Source organism: Nothobranchius furzeri, chromosome 19 (genome assembly GCF_043380555.1).
Source record: "Nothobranchius furzeri strain GRZ-AD chromosome 19, NfurGRZ-RIMD1, whole genome shotgun sequence".
Lineage (NCBI taxonomy): Eukaryota > Metazoa > Chordata > Actinopteri > Cyprinodontiformes > Nothobranchiidae > Nothobranchius > Nothobranchius furzeri.
In genome coordinates, this window is record NC_091759.1 from 19,342,430 (window position 1) to 19,364,357 (window position 21,928).

Sequence of the window (21,928 nt, forward strand, 5' to 3'; positions counted from 1 at the left end):
TCCTTTCCTCTGCCACCGACACCAACGTGTCCAGTTTCATGCCGACCACAGAGCCTGCCTTCCTGATCAGCTTCTCCAGCCTAGATGTGTCCTTCTTCGCTGTGCCACTCCCCCAGCACACCACAGCAAAAAAAAGTACTCCAGCAACCACTGACTCGTAAAACATCCTCAGGAGCTTCCTGCAGATGTTAAAAGACCTCATCCTCCTGAGGAAGTACAGTCGGCCTTGGGTTTTCTTATACAGGTGGTCTGTGTTGCATGACCAGTCCAGTTTATTGTCCACCCACAGCCCAAGGTACTTGTACTTATTGACCACCTCCACCTCCTCCACCTCTATCGTAATCGGCACTGGACCCCCTCTTGACCTCCCGAAGTCCACAACCAGTTCCTTAGTCTTTAAGGTGTTGAGTTGCAAGTGATTCGAGTGACTCCATGAGACGAAATCTCTCACCAGACTTCTGTACTCCGCGTCCTGATCATCCCAGATACACCCCATGATGGCTGTGTCATCTGCGTACTTCTGAATATGGCATAATTCAGAGTTGTAGCTGAAGTCAGAGGTGTACAGGGTGAATAGAAGTGGGGACAGCACAGTTCCCTGTGGTGCTCCTGTGCTGCTGACCACAGTGCCGGATGTGATGTCCTTCAGCCTGACATACTGTGGTCTGTTAGTGAGGTAGTCAGTGATCCAAGCGACCAGGCAGGGGTCCACCTCCATCCTGTTCAGTTTTTCCTGAAGCAGACAAGGCCGGATTGTATTAAAGGCACTGGAAAAGTCAAGAAACAGGATCCTGACCATGCCTTTTCCCCATCCAGGTGTGAGTAAGCTCTATGCAGGAGGTACAGGATGGCATCCTCCACTCCAACACCCGCCTTATATGCGAACTGTAGTGTGTCCTGGGCATGTTGTACCTGTGGTCGGAGGAGGCTGAGGAAGAGCCGCTCTAAGGTCTTCATAAGATGTGATATCAGTGCCACCGGTTGGAAGTCATTCAGCTCATTGGGCCGGTTCTTTTTGGGGACCGGAACGATGCAGGATGTCTTCCAGAGGACGGGCACTCTCCCCAGTCGCAGGCTGAGATTGAAGACTCGTTGTAGCGGCTCCCCAAGTTCAGTAGCACATGCTTTAAGCATCCTGGGACACACCTCATCTGGGCCTGCCGCCTTGCTGGGGCGAAGTTTCCTCAATTCTCTCGTGACCTGGTCCACTGTGACACTGGGAGATGATTGAGATAAGTTATTAAGTAAATGATTGAAAAAGGGGGGTGTCATAGTGTCATGAAGGGGGGGATGCGAGGGAGGTAGGAGAGTGGTTAGATGGCTCTGTAGTAAGAGTGAGGGTGAGAATGAGGGGGAGGGTGTGTGGGTTGTGGGCTGGTCAAACCTGTTGAAAAAGTTAAGTTCGTTTGCCATCTCCACAGTCCCCTCCACTGTGTTTTTCTTAATGTTGTGGCCTGTTATAGTTTTCACACCATTCCAGACCTCCCTCATATTGTTCCTCTCCAACTTCTGCTCCACCTTCCTCCTGTAGGTGTCCTTTGCTTCCCTCAGGCAGCGTTTCACCTCCTGCTGTGCTGCTTTCATCTCCTCCTTCACTTTGCTCCTAAACGCCTTCTTCTTCATGTTGAGGACAGCTTTGACTTCCCGTGTTACCCACGGTTTGTTATTGGGATAACACCGTACCGTCTTAGCAGGGGCGACTGTGTCCACACAAAAGTTGAGGTAATCTGTCAGACAATGTGTCGCCCCCTCTATGTCCTCACCATGTGGGCTCAGAAGCACATCCCAGTCTGTGGTGTCATAACAGTCTCTCAGAGCATCCTCCTTTTCTGGGGTCCATTTCCTGATGGAGTGTGTTGTAACAGGCTGCCTTTGGACGAGGGGTATGTATTGTGGCTGTAGATAAACCAGGTTATGGTCTGACTTCCCTAGTGGGGGGAGGGGGTGGCTCTGTATGCATCCTTCACATTAGCATACAGTAGGTCAATTGTCCTGTTGTTCCTTGTGGGACAATTCACAAACTGGTGAAAAGCAGCCAGAGTAGAATCCAGTGTGGCTTGATTAAAATCTCCAGATATAATAATGAAAGCCTCTGGGTTTTGTGTTTGAAGTCCTGCTGTGACTGTGTGTATTTTCTCACAGGCAGCTGCTGCGTCGACCCCCGGAGGAATGTAAACACACACACAGATCACATGACTGAACTCCCGAGGTAGATAATATGGCTGCAAGCTAACAGCTAGCAGCTCCAAATCCGGACAGCATACCGAAACTTTGACAGAGACGTGTCTAGGGTTGCAGTATCTGTTGTTAACATAGACAATGAGTCCCCCACCTCTGCTTTTCCCACTGGCCTGCGTGCCCCTATCAGCTCTTACAGATGTGAAACCGCCTAGGTCTATGTTAGCCTGTGGCGTTAGCTCGGTTAGCCACGTCTCTGTGTAGATCAGACCTGGGCATTTTACGGCCCGCGGGCCACATCCGGCCCTTTGGTTGACTTTGACCGGCCCGCGTAAGGTTAATTGGAAATTAAAAAATAAATGTATTTTCTCATTTTACCTCATGCATGGGCTAAGGCTGCATTGCTTTTATTTTGAAGTTGTTTTTTACGTGCACAATGACGCAATACGTATAGCAACAAGTGCCCGCGGTTGACATGGTGATTGTAGCCTGAGAAATGTCCGCCCATGCAAAAAAAAAAAGAAAGATGCCGAATGCAGGATTTTCAACAAAAATTGGACTGCTAAGTATTTTTTTTTACTGAAGTCGGAGGTAAAGCTGTGTGTTTGGTTTGCGGGGAGGAGATTGCCGTGTTTAAGGACTACAATTTGAGTCGGCATTACGACAAGAAACACTCGGAAAAATACAAGAACTCATCTGATGCTGAGAGGGCACGGACATCCGAAGCTTTGCTAGCAAAGTTGCAAAAGCAGCAAGGCTGTTTTACTAAGCTTCACACATCCAGGGATGCAGCAACCAGGACCAGCTTTGTGATATCCCACAAAATAGCTAAAAACAGCAAGCCGTTTTCGGAGGGAGAGTTTGTCAAAGAGTGCATGGTGGACTCTGCCGCACTAATATGCCCTGAAAAAAAAAGGCGCATTTGAGCAAATCCCGCTGTCCAGGCGAACCGTGACCAGGAGGATCGAGGACATTGCGGGGAACCTGGAGCTTCAGCTGCAACGTGAAGTGGCAAGTTTTGACTTTTTCTCATTAGACGGGAGCTGTGAAGTCCGGGACACAGCCCAGCTGCTCGTATTTGTCCGGGGATAACGGACTTCAAGCTCACAGAGGAGCGGGCAGCAATGCGGTCGATGAAAGGGACAACGACAGGGAGTGATCTTTTTACAGAGGTAAATGCGTGCACGGACACTCTGGGATTGAAATGGGAGAGACTGTCAGGTGTCACAACAGACGGTTGTCCAAATCTTAAGCCGGGCGTACACTGTGCGACTTTTTCACTTTTTTGAGCCGATTTTCCAGTCGTGCGAGAAGCCACGACATCGGGGCGAGTTTTGCGCCGAGCGGTCGTGTAGTGTACAGGGGGTTACGAGAGGCGATTAACACCACGTGACCAGCTACCGATCAGCAGTCGTGAGGTCGCACGGACTTCTGGTGTGTTTAATATTTCGCTCGTCCCTCGTGAGGGTATCGCACTGTTGAAGCGGCGCTGCGAGCGGCTGCGACCCAAAAAGTATCAGAACCGCTCACGGCGCATGTGCGCGCAATCCTGCATCAACGCCGGTCGCTCGCTATTTCCCTAATAACACACGCTGTTCGTTTTTGTTTCTACGCGTTTTTTTTACTCACAAAGATTGTCAAGAAAGCGTGTTTGTCGTGTTCATGTCAAATTAAACTGATCACAAAACACAGATTTACTGTCTTTATTTCGTTTTCCTCATCCAACCCCCATAAATCCCTGTGTGTCCTCCTGCAGCACTCCCGAAGGACAACAGGCAAGACAAGACAAAAAAGTCTGACGTGTTGAGTAAAAACTGCTATTTTTAGCATATTTTTAGGGCCGACGTGTTGCTACCAGACGTGCAGTGTGAGCAGTCAGGTCGCATACGAGAACTGGGTCGTACAGTGTGAGCACATGACTCGTGAGATCTGCTCTGCGAGGAAGTTGTACAGTTTGAGCTGAAGCTGAACGCTACGAGTGAAAAAGTTGCACAGTGTACGCCCGGCTTTACAGGGAAAAATGTCGGACTTTTGAAACGCATGCAAGATAAAGTGACAGAAATCGATGCAGATCAAAAATAGGTGTTTTTGCATTGAATTATACACCAACATGTGTTGTGCAAGTCAGTGCTAAAAATCAACCATGTTACTGATGTTGTTACTAAAATAATAAACTTCATCAGGGCGCGGGCAATGGATCACAGACAGTTTGTGGCTCTTTTGGAGGACTCCACACAGCTGTCAGATGGCTCAGCCTGGGGAAAGTGCTGAAGAGGGTTTGGGACTTGAAAGCAGAGATTCAGGATCTCTGCTGGATTTCTACTCTTCTCTTAAGGAGGACTTTCCAAACCTGAGGAGACATGCTCAGAAGATGTTGGTTCTCTTCAGCTCTACCTACATTTGTGAACAAACATTTTCAATGATGAAGTTTACAAAATCCAGGTATAGATCCTCTCTCACTGATGATCATTTGTCAGCTGTGCTTCGCATCTCCACCTCAGACATTCAACCTGACTTTGATGCACTCGTTAAAGCCCAGCAGAGACTAGATTTCTCTCACTGAATAAGAAAAAAATTGCTTAAAAACACAAAATAAGGTGTTTGGACCACAAATATAGGCAACTAGCAGTGAACTGGGACACTTTTTTTTAAACCTCTTTCTCAAGATCACAGTTCAGTGATTTTATTTTACAGACAATACTGTGTGTCTGTAGAATGCTAAGAACCTCTTTCCAACAATATTTGAAACTCAGAATGTGTTTTGGAGTGAAGGTGACTGAAACTGTTAACTAATATAAGTCACAAATGTTTAACAAAAACCAAATGTGCACACTTTGTTTACCATTGCCTTGGGAAATTTGAATAAATCACATTTTTGTAAGACAACCTCACTTTTTCCTTTTTGCTCATTTATAACATATAGTCTACTCTTACCAGCTTGAAGAAACAATGGTATTTACTGCTTTTTATAAAGAAATACCATTAATATTATGCATAATTGACTTCAGCCTTTTGGCCTGGCCCTCCACAATATTTTCTATTTCTCATGTGGCCCCATGGAAAAAATAATTGCCCACCCCTGGTGTAGATAAACAGACTGCACTCACGGTATGGTCGGAGGTTATTCAGGGCACACAGTTCGTCCATTTTATTCTGCAGCGAGTTCACGTTGCCCATTATCACTGTCGGGATTGATGGTTTAAATCGCCTCCGGTGATCCGCTTTCCTCGCTCCGGCCTTATAGCCTCTGTAGCTCCTCTTTATCTCAGCCGGGATGTTATGTCGCAAGCCGACCTGTCCCTTTGTTCTTAGTGCTAGCAGTTCCGCTCTCGAATAGATGAGGGAGCTGGTTCCAGAAGTTTTGAATAGTGCATTATCCATCTTGTATCACTAAGGTTAAAATCCTAGTCTGAAAAAAAGAAAAAAATAAAAGAAAAAAGTCTGGTGTTGCAGAGCTACTTGGAAAGGCTGCCGTCACTCCAGAGCCATGATACACCCCTGACATGATCAGGAGGCCTACTCCAGAGCATTCCACTCCATCCTTTTCAATCAAATTCATCTCCATGTAGTCCCTACCTACAGGTTCAAAGCCCGGCTCAGTCTGTCGCTGTCGTTGTGTCCTTGGGCAAGACGCTTTTACCTCACTTGCCTGCTGGTGGTGGTCGGAGGGACCGGTGGCGCCAGTGCTTGGCAGCTTCGCCTCTGTCAGTGCGCCCCAGGGCAGCTGTGGCTACATCGTAGCTCATCCCCACCAGGATGTGAATGTGTGAATGACTGATTGTGTTGTAAAGCGCCTTGGGGGGTCCCAGGACTCTAGAAGGCGCTATATCAAATACAGGCCATTTCTTGTTGGTTCAGGTTACTTCATTCCTACAAATGTCTGATTGTCCATTTGAGGTCCAAGACATAACCGCCATATCGAGTTTCCACCCGATCACCAGACTCAGAATAAGAGATTCACCCATCAGATTAACCAAATCTCACCTAACTCTGACCAAGTCTTAAAACTCGTTCTGCGTTGGCGCAGCTGCCAGTGACCAGCTGAAATCTGAAGCGTGTAATTGTGGATTTAAGGCCAACGTCGTTTTGACCCGTTATTCTTCTGGCTCTTGGGGAGTGCAGACTCTTTTTTTTTTCCTCCTCTCCCCATATCTTATCCTCAAGGCTCTTTGTCTGTCTCTATGCTGGGTGCACGGCTGCTTCTGCATTTTTTCTGGAAACTGAAATTACTAAAATGGACCTGGTCAATTGGTCTCTCAACCTGATTGATAAAAATTTTTCAACGATGAGAATGGGAGAAGGGGCTCCCAGATGCCCCTCTGGGACAGACCCAGTTGGACACATCATGGACTCCTGGAAACAGTGGAACTTGATTTGTTTATCTCAGCTGTCTGTAAAGGACTATGAAGACGTGTGGATATTCGTGGTGTTGGTGTCAGGTTTCCTGCTCATTGGCCTAGGAGGCTTCCTGGCTTACCGGAAAATTAACGAGCTGTCGAGGAATATTGGCCGCGCTATGAATTCACAGACTCATATAATTGTCGAGATGAATCGTAAGCTTGGAACTTTGGCCGAGATTCATGCTTTGGCACAAAAGATGGATGCCATCAAGGAGAAAGTGGACGAATCAGCACGGATTGGGATAGATTAATGTACGCCATTATTGGGATTTTGAGAGGTTGAGGACCAAGTAACTCTAAGACAGAGAGGAAATTATCTCTCTGGCCCCAAAACAATTTCTAATCTGAATCTGGTGCCCTTGAGCCTGTAAGGCTCCAACAAATACTCCCCCCTCAGAAGAAATGTGGAATGCCGTCGCTATGGCACCTCTGCCTCCTATCTCAGCCTGGGCGGGACTTCGGGCTATGAAGGCCGAAGAATCGTTCCAGGAGTCACTGCACCCCCCCCCCAATTCAGACTGAAGTAACGTGCGCTGCTTATCGTGGCTGCAGGAACTGACGTGTGGAGAGTCCCAAACCCACCACCCCACCTAGTGGACACTTATGTTGTGTGATGTCTGAAGTCTGTTGCATATATGTCTGAGGTGTTTTTTTGCATAGCAAAGCTGCCCTGCCTGTGGAGGGTAACTCTGAAGTACCTTTTTTCCCCTCCACCTGAACCAATCCTCATGTAACCCTCTGATCTCTATTAAGGTTGCACGACTCAGGGTTGCGAATGACCACAGTCACCAATTCTTGCCATGTGTCTTTGCCTATGTACGTCTGATCTCTGAACTGTGTGTATTGAAACTTTAATTTCCCTCTGGGATCAATAAAATATCTTTGAATTGAACTGAATTGAATTGAATTGAATTGAATTGAAGGTCCTACCAAGAAGTAACAGCCATTTCGAGTTTCCACCCGATCACCAGACTCAGAATAAGATTCACCCATCAGATCAACCAAATCTCACCTAACTCTGACCAAATCTGAAAACTCGTTCTGCGTTGGTGCAGCTGCCAGCGACCAGCTGAAATATGAAGCCTGTAATTGTGGATTTGAGGCCAGCGTTGTTTTGACACGTTGGAACGATCCCATCAGACAGATTTAAAGGGTCACTTTCAGAGGCCGTCACGGTAACGGAGATGCTGAGTCCGTGTGCAACATCTGTTTTCACAGTGCCGCGATCAAAGGAAGATGCAACCTTTTAGGTACTTACAGAAAAAAATGATGTTTGATGACAAACATTCAAGCTGTAAGGATGAGGACTCGTCCTCAGGGGACACAGTTTAGACATCAAGGAGGAGTTTGGAGGAGACCTTCCACCCATAGACGTGTCCGTTCTGTTTGAAGTGTTGGTCGTTTGTAGCATAGGCGTCATTTTAACCGGGGACGCCGGGGACATGTCCCCGGCAAAATTTGTGATTGGCAGCTGTGTCCCCCCCACTTTAAAAAAAGCCTGCTGATGAGGATTTTTGTTTTACCAGCTCAGATCTTATACCAGGGGTCGGCAACCTGTTCCCATCAAAGAGCCATTATTACCCGTTTCCCACAGTAAAGAAAACACTGGGAGCCGCAGCGGCCGCAGCGTTGTGGGCGGGGCCTACCCTCAGACAGCAGAGAGCTGCTCACAACAGGTGACAGCAGCCGGTACCGGTCGCTCGCATGGGTGTCGCACCCGTGGGGGATTCAACACCCACACTTTTCCAGCTGTTTTGCTCACCTCCACACCAGTCTGGTCTCTCTATGTCGCACTCACTCTGTTTGCCTCATCTCCTTCTTCACCTCCCGCTTCTGACAGCCGATGTCGGGTTTCCAGGAGAGCAGGAGAGGGAGGGACGGAAGAGCTCGACTGAATTCATAATTTTACATCTTGACATTAGCTGTACAAAGTCTGAGTTTGATAAAGTGAAGAACAACAATTTGCAGAGGTTTATAACAGGCGCGGCGCCAGGTTTACATTTTTGGGTGGGCCACGGTCATTTTGGACGGACCTTAATAAGCAGTGACTTAAGTGAAGCAGGCAGGACGCGCTAGAAAATTTAGTTTAAAAAGACGTCATAAATGTTTCCCCCGTCATTTTTATTTCTAAAATATGAAGTAAAAACTCACAATTTAATTTTCATTCATTTGTCATTAATATGTAGTCTACACCTGTGCGTTAAGTGGACCATCTTCCAGTAAAAGCAAAGCTTCCAGCCCACCTATCCAAATGCGTAAAATGTGCATCAGCCGCTAGTTAGGCGCGCCGCGCGCACCATCAGCTACGTCAGCCCAGACAAGAGCAGAGCAACTAGAGAAAGAAAAGAAGATAATTGTGTCTGGATGTGGATGGAGATTACATTTTACAGCAGCCTGATCATCATTTAAATACGTAAACCATCACCTGGCTTCTAGTCCACGCTATCAGCATTATCAGCGACAATGATCTGATTATGAGGCGTCTTAATTTGCTCCAGCAGCATAACAAACTGTTTAAGATAACGTTAGCTTGATAGTTTAGTTCTTGTTTACATAGCTAATGGTGCGTTCGTTTTCTTCTTGGAAATTCCAACTTTCCGAGTAGGAAAAATAAACAGTTTGAAAATGAACGGCAAAAGGAATAAAGATACACAGTAAATGTAGTTCACAGCAAAGATGTTTGCTTCTTTTTCAGTTCATAAAACTACAAGAACCCACCATCACAGTGTGTCCAGAGGATAAAGGAGAGGAAAACGAGTCCATGGAGCTGGGTTTGTTTTTGCGTCATTTAGAAACAGTTGTTAAAGGTTTTCATATTGAAGAATGTTGTACAACACTACGATGATAAAAGACCAACAGTTGTGTTATATCTCGTGATATTTATCAAATATGGTTAAATATTGGGAAAATAATATATTGAAAAGGCGATTAAAATAACTATTAACTCATTCGCTGCCAGCGTTTCTCACCGTTTTTACTTTTTTTTAAGAGTCACAGAACGTTGCACACTAGGATTATGTCGATGCCAAAACAACCAAAACAAAGCGGAGACTCACTTCTTACGTCAGGAAGAATCCGTGTGTTTCGAGCGTTATCCGTTCTTTCATAATCCGTTGTTGAATTGTGATCGGCAGACGCTTTTCCGGTTCGCGCCTCACTTTTTTTACAGGAACGGCCCAAAACGATCTCCTAACACATGGATGGTCTGCTTCCTGATCATGTGACGTGTGACGTATGCGGATGAAGATCGGCTTCAGCGCTGAGATGTTTGTTCTCAGCGCGGGGGCTCGTTCTGATGCTCAAACGGTAAAAAACGGCAGTGAATGAGTTAAACACTCAAAAGTATCAAAAGTTGGTACAGTAAATTACCGGTATCGATTCGTAGGCACCGTATCAATTCAAATGTCAAAGGCACCCATCTCTAATTGAGATATTAGACTGTTTTGTGATAATTTCACAGTTTAAATAATTTATCCCTACAGCTAGCCTAACTGATCAGCATGAACAGTTATGATTAGACTCAACAGAGTTGTAAAACCCCTTCACATTGTTTCCTGGATGTTACAAGAAGATGGTTTTTCTCCCACTTTTCTGAAGACGTGGTTAAGTTAATATAAAAAAAACTGACTTTGATGTCCGATGCCTCTTCTATTCTATCCTGAATGAACAAATTCAGTAAACACAAAAATTCTGTCCAGCTTTTAATGAATTAATGTGTTAAAATGAGCTTAATGTTTACAGAGCTTCTGTGGCGTCGTTGACCATTTAGAGCTACATTATGACACCAGCTGGAGGTGTGTTGGTGCAGATTGCTCAGTTCTTGCGTGTTTCTTCCTTTATCTCCGTGAAACAGGGAGAGGGAGCTCAGCTTGGCATGCAAGTCCATAAGTCATTCACACTGCGTAATGGTTTATTTGCCAAAGCGCTGTGCTATTTAGGCACCAGGGAAGCACAGTCTCCAAAATGTTTAATGTTGTGTAGTTTAGCCATATGCCACTGTTTTACAGCATGCAATGCCTGTGTCATTACACCCTGGTGCATTGGGTGCTTTCCATAATGAGATCCATAATGAGAAGTTGCTGCAAATGAATAGCTGAACATCTTTAAGGATGTTTGTTAAACAAAGGTGTTACCCTTATGTAATTATGGTGCTGGAGGTTTTTGGACAGAAAGGTAGCAGATTTGTTGCGTTTCTCTGAAAAAAGGTTTAAGGCATTTAGGAGTCAAGCTTTATATTCCTTCAATGTCTCTGTTCCAACCTGACTGACATGACAAAATCACTCCCAAGCAGCTTTCACAGTGACTGATTCGACTGAAGGAATGTTTTGACGTGATACGCCGATCCCCTCATCCATAAAACAGTACATCACTCTGGTATCAGAGATGTCCTTCAAGAAAGGAAAAAAAAAAAGATGAAAGGAGCACAACAGCGTCTTTAAGGGTAAAAGTTTGTGACAGAACTTGGAATGCCGTTGCAAATCTTTTCTCCACCAATCGCTCACCAAGAGACCGGGGAAGGTAATTGATTTTGGATGCACTCATGCAGAGCTAGTCTCAGCAAACGCAGATAAGAAAGGATTTCAAATCAAAACGATGTCTGCACTATGCATATGAATCAGATGAGGCCTAATAAAATAACGGTATTAGCAGGGAAGGAGGAGGAGAAGTAATTAGAGTGGCTCACCAGGCTCGCTGCTCGCTTCGCTCTGGAGGTCTCAGCACCAGGAGGGTGGGTTATATAACCTGCAGCTTTTGAACGACCGGCAGAGGTCATCTGACTTTGACTTTCTGCCAAGTTCTCTGCAAAGGTTCTCAATAAAGTTGACTTAACGCATTTGAATGTTTTTATGTGGCAGTGTTTGACGGGTCTGACGAGTTTTTGTATAATGCCTCAGGAATAGATCTGATTTTAACTTTCATGTTTAAGATGTAAGAAAATATCGATACACTGAAATATTGCAACATTTTGTGTTGTGATACTGAAACGATATTTACAAGCTGATGTTTGAAATTTTGGATTTAAATGCAAACATTCCCTGTATGTATCGTGAGGTGCAATTCAAACTTTGACGGCTAGGTGGCAGCAGTTTTTACAGCTATTAATCTGACGGAATGTGATCTCGTTACTAGTCTAGTCTCATCGTGTCTTGGAAGCATCTGAACGGAGTATTTCCCATTAAATTCTTAAGAATTGCAAAAGTCTGGCTTAGTATCATGAAATATCGTATCACCACCCCAGTATTGTTACATAAATCGTATCATCTCCCATGTATTGTGATGATATCGTATAATCTCCTTTGCATTGGGATAAATATTGTATTATCTCCCCTGTATAGAAATATATTGTATCACCGATATATATATATATATCGTGTCGCCTCCCCTATATTTTGATAAATATTGTATTATCTCCCCTGTATTGCGATATGTATGTATGTATATATATATATATATATATATATATATATATATATATACATATACATATACATATACATATATATACATATATATATATATATATATATATATATATATATACATATATATATATATATATATATACATATATATATATATATATACATATATATATAAGGGGCTGTATGACTTAATTTTTTTTAAAGTCGACAGTCAAGTAATGAAAATCGAGTCGACTTTGAGTAGTCGTTGATGACGTCATACACCTGAAGCGGCGGGGGGGGGGGGGGTCGGTTGGTTCACTGGAGCATTTGACAATTAAAATTGCACCCATATTTTCAAAGTTAAACACATTTCTTTTAACAGCGGTAGTTTCTGCATTTATACTGCTCCGCTTCAGCTCTCTCCCCCCTCCCCCTGCGCAGTGCGCCTGCAGCCTCTCAGAGTTCCTGCTGCTCTAAACATTAAAATAATTATTTCATTTTCTGTTCCTCACTTCTGATTATATTCAATGGTGTCTGTTTGTTGCAACCAGCAGGTACAAAAACTAACTTGTTTTTATTTGACTATTTTTCTGTCCTGCCTGTTTATTATCTTCCTGCATCTCCTCTCAGTCCTAAAGAAAAACTGCTACCTGGGTTCATATATATTCACTTATGAGTTACCTTTGAACTGCAGTTCTAAAAGATCTACCGACCGCAAAAACAGCGGAGTGTGCGCTGCTCGCCGGCCGCACCGGTGAGGTGCGTCACCGGAGGACAAAACAAGTGATACGCCCCGCTCCACGCATCAGGCACAAATAAAAGACAGAAAACATAAAAGGAATGAGCCGACATGAGTGATCGCGTGTTAAATTAGTTTTTGAGGTGGTGACACCTGATTTAATAATGTTACTGTGGCCGTGCTCAGGACGCAGATGTCTGGAGCGTGTCAACGATCAGAGCTTTGCATGCTGGTTAAGGTTAGGAAGGGGGTGAGGGTAAGGTTAAATTGCAAGAGGGTAAAGGTCACAATTTGGTTAAATGTCCGTTTTACCGCGGGTGTCAATACTGACGCTCTGGCACAGCGCGTCACCTCCGCCTCCCGACGCGCAGGAGCTCGTCACCTGCTGTCTCGCTCATTATCACGTGACAGCGACTAGTCGATAACAGGCATAAAAAGTCACTACAGAGCCGTGAAGTCAACTAGTCAACTAGATCATACAACCCCCCTGTATTGTGATATATATATATACATATACATATATGTGTATATATGTATAGATATTGTATTGTACTGTTGTACTGTATTTCCCCTGTATTGCAATATATATATATATATATATATATATATATATATATATATATATATATATTCATATATATACATATATATATATATATATATATATATTCATATATATACATCAATGTACAATTGATGTACAAATGAATGTGGACACAACAACCCCAGCAAACCTCCACCCAATCTATAAAGCATCTAAAGGAGAGTGATGTCATCATTCATAGAAAAGTATTCATGACCCACTATATGCTCTACTTGCTTTATGAATGTCCCACGTTCATCAAATTGTATCTATTGACTCCAGAATCGGTCCAAAGCAATTTATTCTGTCCTTGACCCATTGAGTCATTTCCGTTTACATCTAATTTCCATATCATTTCATTCTGCTTCATCGTTACACGTTTTCTCCTGACATTTTATTCACAGCTAAATTTAGAAGAAAAAATAAGTCAGGACAGGTGATCGCTCAAAGTCTATTTAATTTCTGAAAGGTTTTATTGTTGCATTTGTCATTTAAAACATAGTTGTTTATTAATTCCCCTAAAGCGACATTTTTACTCCACATGCTTGTGGAAAGCCCACGCCTGCAAGGGGAGAACATGCTAGCTCTCTGAAACATGTTTACAGCCTGGTTCCAAAACATGTTTTTGGTTTAAATGATCTAGTTTACACTCATGACAACTCTGAGGGGGGTAAAATTTTTTCTCACTCTTCTGTTTAAGTGTATTAAAAGCCTAAAATTCTGTATAATTAATGAGCATCCGGCCCACGTGACCGCTGAGCTAGCTCCGGGGAAAGGCCTCAGTCTGAGGCTCGGCCTATAGCCTGAAAACTGTTCCGCCATTTTCAGTCTCTCAACTTAGACCATTAGTTGTGCCGTTTGTGTATTCTTTTTTGGATATTATTTGTGCAATTGTTGGACAAAATGACTTGCTGTGGCATTAATTGCACTAATAGAGCATCCAATGAGTCTCCACTTCATTTTTTTCCTTAAGTAAAGTTATATTTATGTATTTTAGGTCACTGCCGCTCTTTCACTAGCTGAGCTTAGATTTTAACATGTACTGTTTAACCGTGAAATTTAAATGTAATAGGGTAAAACCCAGTGCATTTGACATAACGCTGCATTTTTGAAAATGGTTTGAAATATGACATGTTGGTGGAGCTGGGTTCCGTCCCTCCCCTCAGCGGCAGCTCGGCGCATCTCTGATCGCAGCAGCGCCGGTCTGCTGCGCGGCTGCCGGCTTGTGGAGGTATCAGAGACCTCTGTGTTTCACCCGGTTTTACCCAGCAGTCAGCCCGGCGCATCTCTGACTCAGAAGCTCCGGTGTTGTGCACAGTTAACTCCGGTTGTAGCTAGGTTGCTACCTCCATTAGCTTAGGTCCGACCTCTGTGTTAGCTTTGGGTTAGCTTGTAGCTACATCGCTTCAGTTCGACGGGTGTTGTCATTTGATCCCAGCCTTACAGCCCCACCCTCAGCTCCACCTCTCTTCCCTTTTTTGGAATTGTCTGGGTTTGACGGAACCTGTGACACGGTCAAAATGGCGGTGGTGGCCACCTCCCATTTTAGCTCAAAAACGTATAATTGGAGTCTATGGACATGAATTGTCCAGTATATATGTCGATGGTTAACGCTCAGAATGCAAAAACCCATCAATTCCATGTCACACTGTCACATTAACGTTCGTGGACTCACCCATTGTGGCTCGTGATGGGGAAGGCTGATGATTTAGTGTCCAGGAGAGAGAAGTCTTGGCTATAGAAGCTAGCCGTTAGCATTAGCAACTCCTCAACAAGGTAGAACCATTCCAGACTTGTGTGATTTATGGATATTTGTTTTTATTCATCGTTTTAGCTGACACACAGGGACATTCTTCTGCTAAAATAACTTATTTTCATTGATGCATGTCGCAAATAACAAGCAAAAACAGGCAGAAAAGTAATCAAATACTTCACATTAACATCCAGCCATATAAGAAAAATAAGTAAATAATACATCAGTTTTACCTGTTACTGTACATTTGAGTGATTTTGCCATATATACGCTAGTCTGAAAAACTATGGTTGATCCAACAGCGCTATGATGACCTTCAAAGCGGCTCTTTTGTCCTGAGAGAGCTCCCTGTGCCAACCCCCCGTCTGTGCGCTCTCCAAGTGAGCGTATGTCTGGCACTGTTGCCGGTTCGGAGACGGGTCGGAGTCTTGTGAGCCATCTGGGGAAGCTCCAGGAGGATTCTGGGAGAGCCCGGTGCTCATCAGCGAAGCTCTGGACCCGAGGATGCACAACAAACACAAATCCTGCAGACTCTATGAAACATTCATTCCACTCAAAGCTTCTCAAACCAAACTTTATCAAGTCGGCACAATCCCACCCAGAAAACTCTTCTTTTATTCTGATGAAACCTAAATTCTTGATAAGTTCTTGGCTTCTCGAGGCCCTTCAGACGTTCTCCTCACAAAACTATCCCTTAACAACTTTATTAGAGGAAAATAATCCAAAGAATGGAAGAAAGTGTTGAAGAACTATTAAGGTTTTTTTTTCTTAAAAGGCCAATTCAGGCAGTACTGCTTTGAAATCGTTGCCATTTTACTGTTGGCCTTGGTTTCTGTGCAGATCAAATGTTTCAAAAGCATGCTGAATGACAAATATAACTCCCAGATTCTTAAAATTTGATCAGCAAATAACATCTCCAAGGACTCCAGTGAGTGCTGAACGGAGTGAAAAATACCACTCAGTAAAGAATTTTTTGGGAATTTTTTTGTTTTGGCAGAGACGAGCTGTTGGCGTCTTAAGACGTTAAACCAACTTTAAAATGTTTCTGAGGTCTTTGAAAGAAAGATGCTGATGTTCGTCTTGGTTCACCTTCATAACTTCTGTCTTTCTACATGAAAGGGTTTAATCACAGAAGATTGCCATCCATCCATCCATCCATTTTCATCCCTTTATCCGGAGTCGAGTCGCGGGGGCAGTAGCCTAAGAAGAGGCCCAGACTTCCCTCTCCCCAGCCACTTGGGCCAGCTCCTCCGGGGGAATCCCAAAGCGTTCCCTCGCCAGGTGAGAGACAAAGTCCCTCCACCGCGTCCTGGGTCTACCTTTAGGTCTCCTCCCGGTTGGACGTGCCCAGAAAACCTCACCAGGGAGGCGTCCAGGAGGCATCCTGACCAGATGCCCGAGCCACCTCAACTGGCTCCTCTTGATGTGGAGGAGCAACGGGTCTACTCCGAGCCCCTCCTGAAGGACCGAGCTTCTCACCCTATCTCTAAGGGTCACTCTTCGGAGAAAATTCATTTTGGCCGCTTGTATCCGCGATCTCGTTCTTTCGGTCACTACCCAAAGCTCATGACCATAGGTGAGGGTAGGAACGTAGATCGACCGGTAAATCGAGAGCTTCGCCTTCTGACTCAGCTCTCTCTTCACCACGACAGACCGGTACAACGCCCGCATCACTGCAGATGCAGCACCAATCCGCCTATCGATCTCACGCTCCATCTTACCCTCACTCGTGAACAAGACCCTGAGATACTTAAACTCCTCCACTTGGGGCAGGACCTCATCCCTGACCCGGAGAAGGCATTCCACCCTTTTCCGAATCAAGATTACGGTCTCAGATTTAGAGGAGCTGATTCTCATCCCAGCTGCTTCACACTCATCTGCAAAACGCTCCAGCGAAAGCTGAAGATCACGTTCTGATGAAGCCAACAGGACCACATCATCTGCAAAACGCAGAGACCTGATCCTCAGGCCACCAAAACAGATGCCCTCCACACCTTGGCTGCACCTAGAAATTCTGTCCATAAAGGTTATGAACAGAATCGGTGACAAAGGGCAGCCTTGGCGGAGTCCAACTCTCACTGGGAACGAGCCCGACTTACTGCCGGCAATGCGGACCAAGCTCTCACACCGGTCATACAGGGACCTAACAGCCCGTATCAGAGGGCCTGGTACCCCATACTCCCGGAGTACCCCCCACAGGGACCCCCGAGGGACGCAGTCAAACGCCTTCTCCAAATCCACAAAACACATGTAGACTGGTTGGGCAAATTCCCACGCACCCTCCAGGATCCCCTAAGGGTATAGAGCTGGTCCAGTGTTCCACGGCCAGGACGAACACCACATTGCTCCTCCTGAATCTGAGGTTCTACAGTGGTTCACAGAAGGTTGCACCATTTATTAAATTATGTTACATTGGATGGATGGATGGATGGATGGATGGATGGATGGATAGATGTGGATGGAGCTGGATGGATGGGTGGATAGAGGTGGATGGAGCTGGATGGATGGACATATATCCAGTAATCATAGGAGTTGATTTACTAGAACAGAGGAATTCCTAGTTCACGGCGTAACAGATGGGAGGATTGATGGATTGACGAAGGAGTGGAGGCAGAAAGAAAAGTGGAAACGGGGGATGTAGGAGTCCTGCAGCGTTCAGGCGTCTCAGAGGAAATAGATGAATGTTACGTGTTCCTCTGCTGTGTGCTACTTTGCTGTTTGCCCCCTCATAAAGCACACCTCACACATCTGGCACAAGTGTGGGGCACCAATTTTCCCGTTTTCCACACGGGAACGACTGGAGCACCTTGTTGGGTTTTAGGCTGCTGTTGGAAAAGAATCCTGACTCATTTAAATCTTACTTTCTACTCATGTTCAACGTTTCAGATGTTTGGATCTGAGGCAGCTTCCATTTTCATTAACGCTGTAGTTCTGCTTGAATGTCTTCAGATGTATTTATAGAGTAATACTTCACAATAAGGGTCTGTTTAACATTAATTAGTGGGTCCCTTTATCAGTGTTCCTGGTATTATTAACTATTAAGTGTCCTTAAGGTTAGGACAAAGGGCGAGGGGCGTGTCTGCTGAGTAATGCATTATATAATAAGGTTAAGCAGCTGTTGATACTTTATTAATAATTTTGCACAAAACAGGAGCTGATCAGGTCTCCACATAGACACCCCAGCAGAGAAACAGTTAGCTTCTTCTATGGATGCACCATAAAGCCCCGAGGGCAGGCCTGGACCAGCTCTCCAGGCATAAAGTTTACACGTTGTTCTCGTTGTAACTTATAACTAATAATTTGTACTTTTATTGATAACAATTGTGGAGGATTCTCCTGAAGAAACTGCTCATTTTTAGCTAAATGCTGCAGAGATGTTGAAATTCTTGTGACCGCTGGCTAGAGGTGAGCAAAGGCTACGGTGTTCATGCATTTTTCAGTGTTTGTGTGAAACATTTGGTTTTACAGCACCGAGCAATTTTAATGTGTGTGTGTGTGTGTGTGGCAAGCTCTAAATGCCCTCATGGCCGTGTGTGCGTAACCTATCTGATGGTTGGAGGCGACGCGTCCCTGGTGGATTCCTGTCAGCACGCCGGAGCAAGAGCGTTTGACGGATCGGCCTCCCCCACACTCAGGACGCCGCGTTCCTACACAGATGGCGTAATTAACAGGAGGCGATCCAGGGAGGGAAATTTATCTTTGATCAGCACCTTCGTGCCAGATTGTCATCTATGTTAATATGATGATAGGATTGGTGCACGCGCGCGTACACGTGCCCACGTGCACACACGGCAAAGATGGATGTGGAGAGAACGGAGGCTAGGCAGCAGCAGCCCTGAGGATATGGGGTTTTGTGGGCTCACACACACACACACACACACACACACACACACACACACACACACACACACACACACACACACACACACACACACACACACACACACACACACACACTTCTAGCTCTTTGTTCACAGTGTGCCACTGTGCACCCCTGCTGCGTGGAGTTGGGATGATCTTTGGAGGGTGCCTCAGAACACAAATTTCTACGGTTGAATTTCAAAACCAAGTGTTCCAGAAAAATTCACCTTTTTTTTATACAATCCTAAAACACCATTTGACACACGTCAACCTCAGTGTCTCAACTTTGCGCGTTATGGGCTCGACACACGGGAGGCGACATCGCCTCTCCTCCATTCATTTCAATGAGACACGTGTGACAAAGCGATAATCGCGGGTCTCCTTCCTACCAAGCGAAACGCGAAAAACGTGCGTGTGAAATTTTGCACTCGTGCACGTGTCGTGCACAGGCGACCCAGCGACGCGATCCCAGAAAGTTGAAACATTTTCAACTTTTCATCGCTGTCGCTCGGACGAGGACCAATCACCGGAGGTTTCATTCACTGACCAATGAGCGGACAGGATGCTCCGTACACCTCCGAGCAAACATGGAGGAGAAGTTGATTATTATTATGTTTTATAGTAAAATCAGAAGTAAGATTTCACATAACTCTAGCAGCCCCTTGTGAAACATCATATCTACCACTTTATTAACTCTGAACCGCTTAAATAACCTTAATTACCTCCAACTTGACACAGCCAATCAAAACAACGGAAGTTTCAATTTCGCCATGGAACAGAACGCGTAGACGGCTTTGCCGCGGGTCGCCTCCCGTGTGACAGGTCATAAAAGCGACAGCGACAAATTTCGCTGATCGCGGTCGTTTGTCGCCTCCCATGTGTCGAGCCCATTAGTCCGCCAAAGTTCACCAAGAAAAGAGTTCGAAACTTTCGAGGAAAAAGCCACAAAATGCAAATATTATTTCATGTGTGTGTGTGTGTTCTCTCACCCTAGTGAGACATTAGGAGTAATGGTGTGTAGGTGTGCTGGCATGTGCCACAACATCTGGGCTATAAGCACAGAAGAGAAACGAAGATCGAGGACAACAGGAGACACGGCGGGTCTGCAGGTCCTCTGGAGGACGAGAGCAGTGGAGCTGTAGATGGTGGACGTCCACAGGGACACAGATAATAACAGAGTTATGGACAGAATTACTAAAGATGGGATGGAAGTCTATATTGCCTGGAACTGTAATATATTGTGTTGTAGTAAAGTTTACCATGTTGTGGTGTATTGTAAAATATTGGAGTATATTATCTGATATTGTTGTGAATTGGCACTAAATAAACAGAATTGGACTGAATTAAATATCCTAGTATAACGCCTCATATTGTAGTACATTGTCACTTATTGTATATTGTAACATAATGTCTCTTATTGTACTAAAATGTATCATTTTGCAGTATAATATAGTAAATTGTATCACATCATCTCATGCTGTAGTATATTGTATCATATCGTAGCGTACTGTAGTTTACTGTTGAATGTTGTGTCGTGCTGTAGTAAAATTGATCATTTTGTAGTAAATTGTATCATATTGCAGTATATTGTAGTATACTGAATAACAATGTTTTATAATATTGTACACTATCTCATAATGTAGTATATTGAAGGTAACTGAAGTATATTGTCTCATTTTGCAGCAGTATATTAAAGTGTAATGAGACAAATTGTCTCTTATTGCAGTAAACAAAGTATATTGTCTCATATCATATTATCTCATAACACAGTATATTGTAGTATACTGAAGTATATTGTATCATATTGCAGTATATTGTAGTATACTGAAGAACAATGTTTTATAATATTGTACACTATTTCATAATGTAGTATATTGAAGGTAACTGAAGTATATTGTAGTATACTGAAGTATGTTGTCTTATTTTGCAGCAGTCTATTAAAGTGTAATGAGACAAATTGTCTCTTATTGCAGTAAACAAAGTATATTGTCTCCTATCATATTATATTGTCTCATAACACAGTATATTGTAGTATACTGAAGTATGTCTCATATCATATTATACTGTCTCATAACAAAGTATATTGTAGTATACTGTAGAATATTGTATCATATTGCAGTATATTGTAGTATACTGAAGAACAATGTTTTATAATATTGTACACTATCTCATAATGTAGTATATTGAAGGTAACTGAAGTATATTGTCTCATTTTGCAGCAGTATATTAAAGTGTAATTAGACAAATTGTCTCTTATTGCAGTAAACAAAGTATATTGTCTCATATCATATTATCTCATAACACAGTATATTGTAGTATACTGAAGTATGTCTCATATCATATTATATTGTCTCATAACAAAGTATATTGTAGTATACTGTAGTATATTGTATCATATTGCAGTATATTGTAGTATACTGAAGTATGTCTCATATCATATTATACTGTCTCATAACAAAGTATATTGTAGTATACTGTAGTATATTGTATCATATTGCAGTATATTGTAGTATACTGAAGAACAATGTTTTATAATATTGTACACTATCTCATAATGTAGTATATTGAAGGTAACTGAAGTATATTGTCTCATTTTGCAGCAGTATATTAAAGTGTAATGAGACAAATTGTCTCTTATTGCAGTAAACAAAGTATATTGTCTCATATCATATTGTCTCATAACAAAGTATATTGTAGTATACTGTAGTATATTGTATCATATTGCAGTATATTGTAGTATACTGAAGTATGTCTCATATCATATTATACTGTCTCATAACAAGGTATATTGTAGTATACTGTAGTATATTGTATCATATTGCAGTATATTGTAGTATACTGAAGAACAATGTTTTATAATATTGTACACTATCTCATAATGTAGTATATTGAAGGTAACTGAAGTATATTGTCTCATTTTGCAGCAGTATATTAAAGTGTAATGAGACAAATTGTCTCTTATTGCAGTAAACAAAGTATATTGTCTCATATCATATTATCTCATAACAC

At 43.5% G+C, this 21,928-nt stretch overlaps 2 protein-coding genes across 2 annotated transcripts in view; one reads left to right on the forward strand and one right to left on the reverse strand.

Annotated features, from left to right (window-relative positions):
- Positions 1-8,686, reverse strand: part of cap2 (cyclase associated actin cytoskeleton regulatory protein 2) — a 306,371-nt gene extending 297,685 nt beyond the window's left edge. Inside the window, exon 1 of the mRNA XM_070547704.1 lies at positions 8,682-8,686. The gene's annotated coding sequence lies outside the window, so the exon portion shown is untranslated. The remainder of the gene's footprint in view (positions 1-8,681) is intronic.
- The window catches only part of runx1t1 (RUNX1 partner transcriptional co-repressor 1), a 196,113-nt gene that overhangs the window by 41,214 nt on the left and 132,971 nt on the right, over positions 1-21,928 (forward strand). The gene's annotated exons all lie outside the window — the stretch shown is intronic.